This window comes from Dreissena polymorpha, chromosome 6 (assembly GCF_020536995.1).
Source record: "Dreissena polymorpha isolate Duluth1 chromosome 6, UMN_Dpol_1.0, whole genome shotgun sequence".
Lineage (NCBI taxonomy): Eukaryota > Metazoa > Mollusca > Bivalvia > Myida > Dreissenidae > Dreissena > Dreissena polymorpha.
In genome coordinates this window covers 91,234,427-91,249,464 of record NC_068360.1, presented here as the reverse complement: position 1 = coordinate 91,249,464, position 15,038 = coordinate 91,234,427, and the positions used below count along the sequence as shown (strand labels likewise).

The 15,038-nt window shown below is 34.4% G+C and overlaps 1 long non-coding RNA gene and 1 other non-coding gene across 2 annotated transcripts; both read left to right on the top strand.

Moving 5' to 3' along the window:
* Positions 1–1,577: 1,577 nt before the first annotated feature.
* Positions 1,578–5,827, top strand: LOC127833325 (uncharacterized). Its single transcript, XR_008027348.1, has 3 exons — positions 1,578–1,684; positions 2,168–2,445; positions 5,475–5,827. It is a non-coding gene; the product is annotated as an uncharacterized LOC127833325 (long non-coding RNA).
* An 8,701-nt stretch (positions 5,828–14,528) lies between these two features.
* Trnas-uga (transfer RNA serine (anticodon UGA)) lies at positions 14,529–14,610 on the top strand. Its single transcript has one exon. It is a non-coding gene; the product is annotated as a tRNA-Ser (tRNA).
* Positions 14,611–15,038: the final 428 nt, after the last annotated feature.

Sequence of the window (15,038 nt, the reverse complement as noted above, 5' to 3'; positions counted from 1 at the left end):
TGTATACCTCAGTTTTACTTCTTGAAACATATTTCATGTTGACTTAAAGTCAACTTATTTGACAAGTTACTGTTATTTTTATTGCTAAGATACATTAGATTGCGCCTATAATGTGCAATTCGATAGTTAACCCATTTATGCATAGCGTCTAGAAAAAAAGGCCTTGGCAAACAGCGTAGACCCAGATGAGACGCCGCATCATCAGGGTCTGCGCTGTTTGCTCAAAGAAATTTCTGTTAGAAATATTCTTAATATAGAAATACATATACTAGACATCCGTAATTTTGGAAATAAATTGATCCAATTTAGAAGGATGGGAGAGTCCACTGGGCATACATGGGTTAAACTCACCCTTAACGTGTACGGACTTAAAACTACACAAACCGATAGCGCAACCTAGGAAGTATCGTTCATATTGGTAGATTTTTCTTCACTTTAATTTGCTTAACTTTCATATCAAATTCTTTTGTACTTCCGTGATATTTTTTAATTATTTGTAAAAAATAATTAAATCAGATGTAGTTTTCTTATAAAATCGTCACGTTTTGTAGTTATTATCCACTGTTTATTGTAAAATAAGGCTTTCACAGATAGAATGTATATTTTGACGGATGCAATGTGTTCACGCGATATATTTTAGTAGTTTCAATGTATTGTTAAGGTATGGTATGTTTTATAACGAAAAGGCATCTTCACGAAGAAGACATAACAAATAATGTCAAGTGTTTTTACAATGCATCAAAAGCGAAGATGAAATCAGACAATTATATGTTTAATGTAATCAATCATAATTCTGTATATGTCATCCACACATTAGTGAACGTTTACGTTTTCATTTAAAGTGCAGAACTAGTTTAACTTATTGCTTAATTCAGTTATCAATACGACAACTGAATACGAAAATTAAAACGCATGTAATACTTCTTCCATAAATAAACGTACGTCAAGTACATTTTATAAGTCGTGTTCTGAGAAAACTAGGCCTAATGCATGTGCGTAAAGTGTCGTCCCAGATTAGCCTGTGCAGTTCGCACAGGCTAATCATGGACGAAAGTTTCCGATTTTATGACAATTTTTGTTATAATGAAGTCTCTTCTTATCAAAATTCCAATTTAGGCGGAAAGTGTCGTCCCTGATTAGCCTGTGCGGACTGCACAGGCTAATCTATGACGACACTTAACGCACATGCATTATGACCAGTTTTCACAGAACGCGACTCATATTATCGGTTTTCTATTATTTTTCACGAGCGTCTCTTTTTAATTCAATATGCTCCATCAATAAGTAATAGTTAAACATGTATTTAAAGTTTAACTCATCAATTGTATTTAAAAAAGCTACTATAAAGATTTAAGATTTAGAGAAAAAACTTACCCTTGTTGCCGATGTTTTTATGTTGTTATCTTGAGTAACAGCGCAGTTAGTGTCATCGGCTGTATTATACCAACGTGTCTGCGGCTTACTGCGCATGTGTGAGAACGACAGCGTAAAATCTGTTTATCAATCGATACATGTAAACTATAGTTTATCTGATTGATTTAAACGAGGCCCCTCGTATCAACAAATACATTTGTTAACGTGATCGATGTTTTGGGTTTCGAATTATAAAGTCCATTGTATTAATAATGTGAATAGTAAATACAAGCGCGGAAGTTCCTGCAGTTATTCACTACCGCATAACATGGTATATACTCTTAATTGTTTTTATTTAAATGAAAATATAAACGCTGAAAAGACACTGAAAATGTCAACAATATTATTGCACAGTACAGTAGCCTAACCTAATAAGTCATACCAGAAGTTGTTGCCAATCAGGTCATTTTAATCTGATCGGGGCAATACTTGATTTTCTAAACTATTGCTCTATTGTGTAATAGTGCTCGTATTTGAACTCAATATTTTAATTCAATTATTTTAACAATGCTTTTAAAAAGGATAAGCAACAGCCTCTTGGGTTTATAATGTAACAGTGATCTGATTTGTACAGAATTTTAGCTCTGATAATTTTATACATGTAAACCTATGGGTTTATATGATTATAAATGCAAAAGTCTCTGATATTTCTAATTTAGAAAGGTTACATTCAATTGTCTATTATATATATATATTCTTTGATCTCATCTTTGTGTTTTTTGTAGTCCGTCTCTTCCGAACATATTCGTTTCAGCCTCACACCTAAGCCGTACGGAATGACCTTTTCGTAGACTCGGTATGAGACGAGTCCTTGTGCAGGTAGAGGTGCCTATCTGTTGGTTTGGTGTGTAAGTCTGAAACCAGCCTTCCTGTTCGAATTGACGTCATAGTGTCTAGGAATTCGAGCTGCTCTGTTGAGTAGCGGAGCTCGAGCTGTATTCGTGGATGGATTGTATTTGCAAACGCGTGGAATGTCTTTATTGCCTCCAAACCATGTTTCCACAAGCCCCAAACATCATCAACGAACCGGAAGTAAGCTATTGGATGTTTATTTGATACCAAAAATAATTCTTTCTCCCAGGCTCCCATGTAGGTCGACGCGTATTTCATACCTAAGTGCGATCCTATGGCAGTTACTTCATTTTGCATGTGGTATCCATTGAATGAAATGGTGTTGTTATTTAGGACATTGTCCATCATTATGATCATGTCGTTGGTTGGAACTTCCGGTTGCACTCGCCGATTGAGAGCTTCAGTTACTACCGCACTCTCTTGGTACGCTGGGGTAAAGAGCCTTCACATCCAAACAAAATATGATGGTACCGTCTGGTAACGGCTTCTGTATCTGTCCTATATATATAAATATATATATTGCTAAAATATATTTTGTTAAAATACGTACACAGTTTCAATTCAATAATTTAATACTGATTTAAACAATTAAGCATATGCTTATGAAAATCACAATATCTTAATATCTATATAAAAACTCAAGCAGGAACATGAGCTCAATTATTAGCTTAAAATTGCACTTGAGATAAATCCAAGTAGCGCTTCACCTGAAAGCATTGATTGTTGCCTAGTTTTATTCACCGATCCAGATAAACTAATCATCCTTTTGAAAATCTTAGTGAGAATAAAACTTTCTTCGTGAGATCTTGTATGAGCTATTTTACTAACATTTACTTGAGCCTTGACAAAAAATACTTTTGCCCTGCACAGACGAATAAGTATATTTTAAAAATAACATTGAATTTTATTAAAATTGAATGTAAACGACTCAAAAATAAAAGAAATATATCTTTGTGATCTTCATTTCATCTATATTTGATATTGGGAAACCTTGTCAATAGGAAAGATGATAAGGTATTTTATCTGGATATATAGAGGATATCTGTTGGCAAAGACTATAGGTCTTTGCTGTTGGATTCGATGGAATATCGATTTTATTTCACGAGTGATCATATAAAATAATATTTTAACGAGTGGCGCAGCCACGAGTGAAAATATGTATTTTATGACCACGAGCGTATTTAAATCGAAATTCCATCGAATCCAACAACTTTTCTTTTTATTTAATGCTTTTTGCAACTAACGTTTATTGACATTGTAAAAGAGTTTGACTTGATAATTTCGCTGGATTTATGACGTCATTTTGTCGAAAAAACATCACATTAAAACAGTGAAAAATATCGATATTAGTCACTGTTATTTTTCTCTGTTTAAAACAATGAAATAACAGTTTTATTTTCAATGATATTTCTCTTTAAACCATCGGAAAGCATAAAATAACAACTTATGATTAGGGCGTAAAGCAAACGTTTATTTCATGTTACATGACTTGAAGTTTATTCCATGTTACATAACTTAATGTGTCTTTATTTCTATCAAGTAAAACGTCAACTACATGGTTCTAAAACACCTGTTTTTTTTTTCAGAATCCTATATCTCAATACACATCGTGGATGATATCAAAACAAAATCAAAACCCGTTTTATTTAAAGTTTGGCAAGATGACTTATTTATTTAGTTTCTAGATCCTTACCATAATGTTTAGCATACATTATTATGAAAAAACGTTAAGAAACGTCATCGTCGAAGAATTTTATAAAATAAACAGTTCATTTATGGTTAACCAACGATCAAAATCGGTAAAATAATAAAGCGTTTATAATGCTATTGATCGATAATTTGTAAAAAAGCCTGAGCAATGCCTTGGTTACGAGATGGGTTTCTCCAGAAGTCTGGTTCGAATTTATTTGAAGGCAAGATTATTTACAATTCTCGCAATTATAAACGTGCAGACTACTGCAACTAATTTATTATTGTTAGTAAACCTCTTTCTTATAATTTCACCCATTCATATAGGTTCGACAAATCCCATATCTGTATAGTATGACATACTTTTAAACTTGATTTAATTTTTATTTGGAAAATTTCTATCGCATCGATGTTGTTATTTGCTTCAAAACACATCAGTTATATAAAATATACAAAAATATAATTTTGGTAAAACATCATCTACAAATGATGTGTAAATGCCAATGCTTTTGAAAACATTCACTTTTTACTAGTATTTGGATGTTTATCAGTCTAACAGCAGATTGATTTAGTAAATTACATCCTTATTACACAAGTTTAGTGTTTTTCTATCGTAATGGTGACTGAACAGATTGACAGGAAAGATAATAACAAATCAGGTTTGCTACGGTCTCTTTCTTCGTTTGGCCTGCTATTGCGGAAATATTCAATAGGTGAATTGTATTTCCTTTATTTTGTTGTATGCATGTAGATATAAAAAAATATTTACGTCTCACTTGTGTGCTCACTAAGTATCAAATAGTGATTTTAACTCTAAGATGACCGAATATACATTAAAAAAGGCTAAATACATTAAATGATTTGTAAAATACGAAATCAGTGAACAAGTTCCTTTAAACCTCGCATTATTTAATAATATTATTTGAAAACAATAAATAAATGAATCTTTTTTAGTTTAGCAAATGCTACATTCTATGCAAGAGTAGTTTTGCGTACAATTCGCTTATCTTAAAAAATGAACCACATAGCTAAGCCTTCAACAAATCTATTGTTATGTTATTTTAACCGATTTCAAAGAGGATATTTGTACGCGATTTAATTAAATGCTGAAAGGAAGGCTACAAACAATAATTAAATGTTCGGACTTTGAATAACGAAATCACGTTTTCTAAATAGTCGTATTATCTACCGTTATCACTTATTGTCAAGCCCTTTTCAGAAAATCAAAAATGGGTGAACGTGCAAATGTGCGTATTTTTCAATTGTGGGTGCTGCTTATTTAAATCAGCGTAATGTATAGTAATTGTGTGCACTTAACAGAATAAGCCAACTTAGATTTGTGAGTTTAATAAGTACCTTTCTGCAAATAAATAGAGATGTTTACATATAGTCAGTGATTGTATTTATTACCTAATTTGAATAAATGAAGGTGTCGTTTTAGGACATGACCAAGAATGAATCCATTCAACAGAATGAGTAAGATTTTGTTTGCTTGGTTAAAACAACGGATTTGTTTCCAGCAGTGCATGAGACGATGTTCATATTACTAACCCTGTCCGCAACCACTTGTACGGTGGAACGATCATTTAGCACGCTGTGACGAGTCAAGACATGGCTAAGATCCACCATGTCCGACGAGAGGCTCTCATCATGATTGTGCAGGGACCGGATGAACACCGACAAGAATATGTTCATACAAAAAATCATCGAACAATTCGTCAGAGACCTTCACGTCCCATTCAGGGACAGAATAAATGTTAATTTGCTTGAATTATCGCCTCGGTTTTGCACGAATGAATCCTGTTTAAAACAAAACAATCTTTTGCGCGTACATAAATTGTGCCAAAACCTCATCAATGATGTGTTTACATGTAAACCGATTTTCCAGGGGTTGTGGGGGTAGGGCAGTTGCTTGTAATTGTATGAATAACTGCTTTTGTTAAATTATAATACAAATGTACTTTTATTTTAACGAAAGTTCCACTAATTGGAAATAGATTATGCGTGAACAAATACACTTCGTTTACCAGTTAAACATGAAATGAAACATTCAACATTTATTTTTATTCAATTGTTAACACGTGATAAAGTGTCATTTGTGTGAGAAAACAAAACTGTTCCAATAAATTGACTTAAACTCGGTAAAAAAGCTAATTTTCTAGCAAAAAAAATTGTTTAAATATATAAACTTATTGTTTGAAGACATTTAACGAGACGGTGTGTTTCATAAGGACAGAACTTGTAATATTATCTGAGCATTTGATTCGAGATAACACGGTAAGGGCATTTGAGTGCGTTTTCTTTTTCTTGTTTTCAGAAAAGGCTATCAAGAAATCCACTGGATTAATTTGAATCATGATAACACAGATAAACATATGTTCAGCATGGTAGCCATGTTTACAAGAGAGATTAAATAACATGCAATAATTGTGATTATGGTCCGTAATATAGGAAAAAAATCAATTAACACGGCTATGAACGGTTTGATTCTAGATAAAAGAATATATATTTATGAACATAATCATCATTTGTGTTGCATGCGTCGTCGTGTTGCATGCGTCATCACGTGTGGTGCATGCGTCATCACGTGTGGTGCATGCGTCATCACGTGTGAAGCATACGTCATCACGTGTGGTGCATGCGTCATCATGTGTGTTGCATGCGTCATCACGTGTGGTGCATGTGTCATCACGTGTGGTGCATACGTCATCATGTGCGTTGCAGGTTACCCGGACGAAATTATGGCGCTTATTGTATTATTTTTTATCACACATGCGATGAACATGAAGTCTAGGGGGGACAAGGTATCTGAGGGCGAAGATAGGGCAAGTTTATGCTCACAGATGGAGCAAGATTTTCATAACCCCGGATCAGACTAAAGAAGAGAGAATAAAGAATATGAATCTCAAAAGGGAACTGGAGAAGCGAAAGTTGGAAGAGAAAAATCATGATTTAATTATTTTTAGAGGGGAAATAGTGGAAAGAAGATCAGATAGTCTTGTGAATAGCACAATGGCGACACCGGGCATTTCAGAGCCGGGTCGGCCATTTCGTCTATGATAAATTTAAAGAAACTGTAAATAGAGTTAGTGTTCCAGTTTCAAGTGTTCACCACAGTTCTTTCGTTGACAGTTTTTCAAGTTGTGTTAATCACAGTTCTTTCGTTGAAAGCTTTTCAAGTTGTGTTAATGACTCTTTGTCTGAAAACAATGAGATTTTAAACAGTAATCAGAGCAATGATTTGCAGTATAGGCATAAACAGTGTCAAGCAATTAACTCTAGTCTAATCACGTGTGATTTTAAATCAATAAGTGAACAGGAACCCTGTGATATTAACCGAAGTATTGATTCCACTATTGTCGCGAAAACAGTTTTAACAGAATCAATTGCAGAAAGATGTAAGTGCATGTATACTAATGCAGATCAGCTCCAAAACAAACTTGATGAATTGCGTTTGCAGTTGTCTATTGTGTCACCAGGCTTTGTATTTGTTACAGAAGTGTTACCCAAGTATAATTTCGACAATATATCATGTTCTTCCAATGTAATTAAATGAGCAAATAAGATATTGATTTTATCATAACATTTTTGCATAAATATGGCATATTTTAGATGAAAGAAAATTATTTAACCCATTGATTTGTTTGTGTTTGACATGAAACAATAAGTTGCTTGTGTATTAAATAAAATATCATACACATTTTAATACTGTTTAAAGTAACTATATATATATATCAGGGATCATATTTTTTTTTCGGTTTTGTCGGTCCTAGACTGATTGGGGTCATGAAAGACCGATTGAAAATCCCAAACAGTCGGTCCGATTCTGTTTGCTATTAATAATCCCATGTCATGAAATCGATTACACAGTGTACATGCTAACACACCCTAATGACATTCTTATCTCGATTAGATGTGATAAACCATTCGCTGCAGTCTCTAAACCGGTCAGGGCCGGTTTATTGCACGTCAGACCAAGAATCAAAAACTTGTGAACAGCGGATTAAAAACGCAACCAAAAAGACACGTCTGAATGCACGCGCTGTAACTAAACGAAACATGCCGATACATTTTCCACCAGCGTAATTATCTGGTAATATAATTATGAATGAAAGTCGCGGATCTGATCGATAGAACAGCCGAAAGTTATTTTTATGGGCGGAACTTCACATAAAATAGTACACAAGAAAAATAATATACATTGAATAAATCTTTAGTAAAACCGTGTTAGAATAGAAATAATTCGTGTACTTTATACTTTGTTGTTGAATAACTCACGACCGGAAAATTAGATGCCTGGTTTCAAATGCTTCGCTCTCGTGATCATATCCCTACGCATCTAAACTATCGGACGTGGGTTATTTGACAACAAATTATTTCTTAATTATTTGGTTTGTTGTTGTCAGTAGCCAACCTACGCACAGACATTTGTTTGGTTCAGTTCATGTTTGTAAGATATTATCGAGTCGACAACAATTTAAAACATCGGACAGGTTAATAATATTGACAACGATGAAAAAAGTCTGATAAAACAGCACACGAAACAACAATGAAATACCAAATGATAAAACCAGTTGAGAAAACTCGTTTCGTTTTTTAAAAAAATGCCTAAGGGAATTTTACTTGTACATGTATTATACCACCTTCATGAATGGCAAAATCAATGGTATATATTTTAACGTAATTTGTCATGATTTCGGATACACATTTTCGGATACTTTTCCCCATTTATATCCGGACCGATTGATGTTGTGGGAAAATATGATCCCTGATATATATATATATACAGTGCCTTCCCCAGGAATTTGTTCAGGCGCCCCGGGGGTGGGTTCGGGAGGGGTGTCCCCTCCCTACGTTGATTTTTTTTAAATTCAACGTGTCAATTCACGTTCTGTGGTGCGTTATAACTATAAAAAAAAACAGCGTCAAAAGACGTCATTTGGTGCGCTATGACTCTTCAAAAAAATCCCCCCGTCATTTAAAAATATATTTTTTTATATTGTTTAATTGTTTTAAAACTGTTCCGCACAAATAGTTAAATCCCGACTCGAACGATTCCCCAACACATCCGTTTCAACCCGACTCTATTACTGTATACTTACTATTTTTCAAGTTTATATTTATTACCCGATAATCCCGTTTATTCCGTTTTTATCAATCTCTTTCTGGTAAATATTTACGATAAAATTTTCAGTTATTTCTTTAACACAAACCTCGCCATTTTTTAAGTGACTATTTATAGATTTGATGAAATATTGCCTCTGAATATGCGTCAATCCCCTGACCTGTTGTGTGTTTGTTAAAACGCTCAATACACGCCATTTGTATGCAATAGACGCGACGTTGTACATGCTGCATAATTTTCGCGCTCTTTTAAATTGAGAAAAAGATTCGACACAAAATAAATTTGCACTGCTAATTTGAAGCAAAAATATTTAACGTTGCGGTAACATTTACATTCGGAAGTGTGTTTCGGATTAAAAACGCGTTTACATCGACTTACGGTAATGGGTTTCGGATTACAAATTTAATTATTCCCATTTGAGATTTCAACAAATATTAACCGTTGCGTTATAAATTCAACGATAATTTGTTTACACACTTTACGAGTCGAATAAATGTTTTGACGGAATTATGCATGAAATTCACAATGTCCACGAGGATCACGGCTGGTTGCCATCATCAGTCTTCTAACTATCGATTATCGGACGAAACATTTACAAGTGTGCGTAATTAATTCAACGAAAATTTGTTAAAGCGCATTACGTGTCGAATAAATGTCAGAAAAACGAGGTGAATCAGTTCTATAAATGGACATGTCGAAATATACATGTACTGGAATTAAATTAATTGTTATAACATAATTGTAACTGGGAGTCATATGCACAACTTACTCGCTATAATAATTAATTGTTTACCACTTGCAATTAATTTCTCGTATTAATTATGAGTCATCGGTAACACTTGTTTACAGTAAAAAGGTGTGATGATGATGCCCGAAACCGTCTTTAATGTTCTGTACTGTACTAATTACCGGTTTTATATTACTCAAATGGTACAACTTCTTGCTAATCAAGCTGCGATAAACTCTTTCTTCATGCCCGACGTCAATCAAAAATAATTGTCGATAGTTAACCCCGCCCTCATAAGCATTCGCGTAACCGATTGGACGATGAACTTCACAGTTTGACGACTGGAAAGTTACCAGATACATCCTTGTCAGCATTTAAATGACCGTGTAATGTGGCTAGAATAATCGATACGCGCGTCATGCTTTTCTCTTTTCAGTGGATTATCCATTACCCCATATGGTGTTTATGGCGATTACTTGTGAAAGTAGGTACCGAGTGCTCTTTTAAAACAGGGAATATTTATACATTGATAGGGAAACCTTGATTTTTTTGGACACTCTCCACTTTCTTTTACTGAAGAATACACTGATCGGAAAATTTCAAGCGCCCCGGGGACTCTGATTTCGAAATTCAAGCGCCCCGGCAAGGGGCGCTTAAATGGCCTGGGAAAGACCCTGCTATATATATATATATATATATATATATATATATATATATATATATATATATATATATATATATATATATATATATATATATATATATATATATATATATATTGTAAAAGTACCTCTTCTCAAACCTCACCTCTTTTCAAACCCTTCATAAGTTTACATTTTATGCGCATGCGCACTACATCACCGTTTTTTCAGTATTAGTAATTTGTTTATGTCGACTCACGCGTAGCTGCAAATCGAAGCAAATGTGTCAAAAACAGGTAGAATAAGTTGATTAATCATAAAACACGTAAAAATCATTGTATTACTTAATGCTCATTACATCTGTAAGGATTTTCCTTAAAAAAACTATAAAAACATGGTCTATTTTTTGTTCTCAACTTTGCTTCACAATTTACACATTTCTGCTGCTGCAGTAAGTCACGTGACCATGGTCAAAACATGTGACTAATTTATTTTGAATGTTGTACACTGAATGGTTCGAAAGCAGGTACTCATTGTTTGGGCGGTATTGATAGTTTTACATGATATGGATGTGCTGGAAACTTGCAAAAATCTTTAATCAAAAGAGGATTTATATAACAATTACAGTTGCCAGCCATGAAGAAACAAGTTATTTATCAAATAGAGTACTTGTAAATATGTTTCACTATTTTCAACATTATATTTGAGTATAATTGACTTGTCAAAACTTAAGAGGTTCGAAAGATGGTTTGTCCATGATACAATGTACAACTAATAACTATAAATAAATACATGTGTTTTAATACATTTATAACAATGTTATAATACTTTTTTAAAATAAAGATGCCAGATTCGGACGAAACTTTGCCGCCATCTGACAAAGAAACACAGCCACCTCTGGAGGAATGTGGTCAAGAAGTTGAATGGTCCCAGTCACCATTAGGATATTTTGTAAGTCATGGTGAAGGTAAACATGTTAAAAAGTGTCAAGTGATTTTTAACAGGACTACATTTTTATGCCCCCGAAGGTGGGCTCTAGTGATTGCATTTCCGTCTGTATGTCCGTCTGTCCGTCATACGTTTTCAAATGTCTGTGCTTTGAGGTTATATTTTACTTTTTACATAGAATGTCAATGGAAGGAGTAGCAGATTGTAAGCCATCATCCAAGTTATAAGACTACATCAATGTTCACTTCATTTTCATCAACACACAGCAATAACATCAGTATTGTGGTCTCATTGGAGCAATTAAGCACTGAAATGGATATACATTTTTCCCATTTCACATGATATAAATGCCTTTTTCATTCTTTCTAACTATCATCAACAAATGTTAAACTAACAGTTCAATTTGTTAAATAATGCAAAATAAGGTTATGGTTGTTTTTCAATGTCATTGTTTGCAAATACATGTATTTGGTAATCATATAGTATTGCTTATACATATTTCATTTCTATCATTATCCTCATGTTTTTTGGAGAAAAAGTGGGGATATTGTGGTGATGTGCGTCTGTCCGTCCGTCATGGCCACCTGCTCCTCCTACACTAGCACTAGAACCTTGAAACTGGCATACATGGTAGCTATGAGCATATGTGCGACAGTGACAGTGGCGGAATTTTTAACTGACCCCTGGGTCGAAAGTTATGGGGGTTGGGGCGGGGCCGGGTCAGCAATAGGCCACGCCCACCAAAAATTGCCTTTTACTATAACTTCTTCATTTCTACACCGATTCACTTCAAATTGATACTGAACCTCTCTTATGACAACACGGTTAATCTCAACTATGCATGGCCCCATTACCAACCCTGGGGCGTCCTGCCCACATATGCCACGCCCACCCAAAATTGCCTTTTACTATAATTTCCTTATTTCTACACCCATTCACTTCAAATTGATACTGAACCTCTCTTATTACAATACAGTAAATCTCAACTATGCATGGCCCCATTACCAACCCTGGGGCGCCCCGCCCACATAGGCCACGCCCACCCAAAATTGCCTTTTACTATAATTTCTTCATTTCTACACCGATTCACTTCTAATTGATACTGAACTTCTCTTATGGCAATACTATCAATCTCAACTATGCATGGCCCCATTTCCAACCCTAGGGAGCCCCTGGGTCAAACATGCTGCGTGGGGATACGCGTTGGCCTCTGCCACGCCATTTCTAGTAATTTCTGTTTTCAAGTGTAGTTATACCTATATAAAACTGGTAAAATTCTGCAGTTTTATAAGTATATAACTTAAACGACATTGTTCACAAATGCACAAATCTCTGAACAAATCTTTTAGGTAAATAACGCAATTTGCAGATTTGCTATACAGTATACCAGACACCTGTAAAATAAATTAATTTGGGTTCTTGTAATTTAATTGACAACAATAATAACATTGTACGCGAACACAATTATTCCCTTAATCAGATTACACATTTTATTTACACAAAGTTTTTGTATTACAACACATTTAAAAAAGCTTATGGTACTCATTATATTGAATATATGCAAATGCTTTTAGAAACCGTCACCAACTGTTTTAATGTGTAATATTGTTAAACATGTTTTTTATCTGTTTTTTGCAGATTTTAGAAATTTGATTGTTTTAAATTCATTAAAAGCAATATTATTGCGCATAACATATTATTTATTAATTAACTTTGGTAAAAGAATATACAAAAACGACATGTAGGCAGATATTGCTGATCTCTACGAGATATTGCTGATCTCTACGGTAATCATGATAGTTTCCCGATATCACATACATATATATCTAGTAATGAATTCTGGGATCTGTTAAGATCCCATCTTGTAAAACGGTTTCAGCTCAATTAATCAGTCACAGTACATTGATTTTGATTCATTATCAAAGCGAAGCCAATTGTTGTCAAGTTTCCATGACTCTTGGAATGCTCTAGTGTTTTGTGTTTTAATTTTATTTTTTTTTGTTATGACTCTTTTTCGTCCAACGACGCTTTAACGTTAAAGACGCCATGTTAGCGACTGACTAGAGACAAAGTGGTTACTTCCATTTTTATAGTAGACTAGGTGAATGACTCTTCCTATGTGTTAAAAATTCAAAACTTTAATTGCAATTAAACCGCGCGTGTTTTTCACATTTTCATTTGATTAAAATACGCTGCTGTCAGTTAGCATAGTGTGCGAGTAAAACAAACAAATTAATTAATTATCATCTTTTCATTTCGATCGGAAATTGGCAGAAAGTTGTAACATCATCGACATAGAACTAATTATTTAATTATCACTTTTAAATTCAGATCAATAGACAGCTTGGAAATAATTAAATTATTGTCACGCTTCTTTTCATTTTTAATCTTTAATAATACGACATTTGCGACCGGCCGCTATTTTGTTTGCAGACGACAATATTAACGGTGTATTCAAAGTGCACAGTATCTGCGCATGAATGACAGAATATTACTCCATAGCTCCACCTATTTTTACATTTCATTCAACAACGTCATTTCATGTGTAAGCGAGCTCAATGTTGATTGGCCAGCTAGCATGCGCACTTCAATAACAATAAGGTCAAGCGATGTCTCGTATACAGGTGCAGACCGGTTTTTGTTCACTGTTCAAATTGCGAACACTTTCATTGAAACAAAGAGAAAAATATAGAAACCCAATCCAGGTTTAAATAGTGGCTGTTTTCAATGAAATTTTACGAGATTTTAGCATTTTCGCCATCAGATTTTTTTCCATGGACCAAAAAAATCGTTAGGGTCGGGGGCAAAAAATAGGGTCGGTCGGGTGCCCTGAACCAAGACTATTTTTTTTTTGCCTAACCATGCTATCTATTTTCTGCACTCTTGTTAACTGGTATTGCAATAGGTTTTGAAAACAATAAATACATTTTGATTAAAAAACAACATGAAAAACTAGAACACTTAAAGTTCTTGAGCATATATAAGTTGTTTTCCACCTGCATCTTTTTAGTAATGCATTATTTGCAGTAAAAACTGAATTGTTACATGTATTCTTGTAAAATTGCAAATTTTAAGGTAGCGCACCCATAATGATTTCCCTGGATTTCTTCGAAGACTGAAGAGCCAGTGTAAAGTTGCCGTGGCCGAGTGGTTAAGGCGATAGACTTGAAATCTTTTGGGATTTTCCTGTGCAGGTTCGAATCCTGCCGAAAACGCATACTTCTTGTGATGCGTTTTATTTCTTGTTTAATGTAATTTGATTTCATGTAGCATATAAACCATGTTTATTATCCCCAAAATTTTCGGAGAAAAAGTTGGGATATTGTGCGTCTGTCCGTCCGTCTGTCCGTTCTGGCCACCTGCTCCTCCTACACTATAAGCACTAGAACCTTGAAAGTTACAAACATGGTAGCTATGAGCATATGTGCGACGGTGACAATGACGGTATTTTGATTTGACCCCTGGGTCAAAAGTTATGGGGATTGGGGCGGGGCCGGGTCAGAGATTTTCACTCATTTTTTAATGTTATTTTACATTAACATCTTCATTTCTGCACCAATTTAGTTCAAATTGATACTGAGCCTCTCTTATGGCAATACGGTCAATCTCAACTGTGCATGGCCCCATTACCAACCCTGGGGCG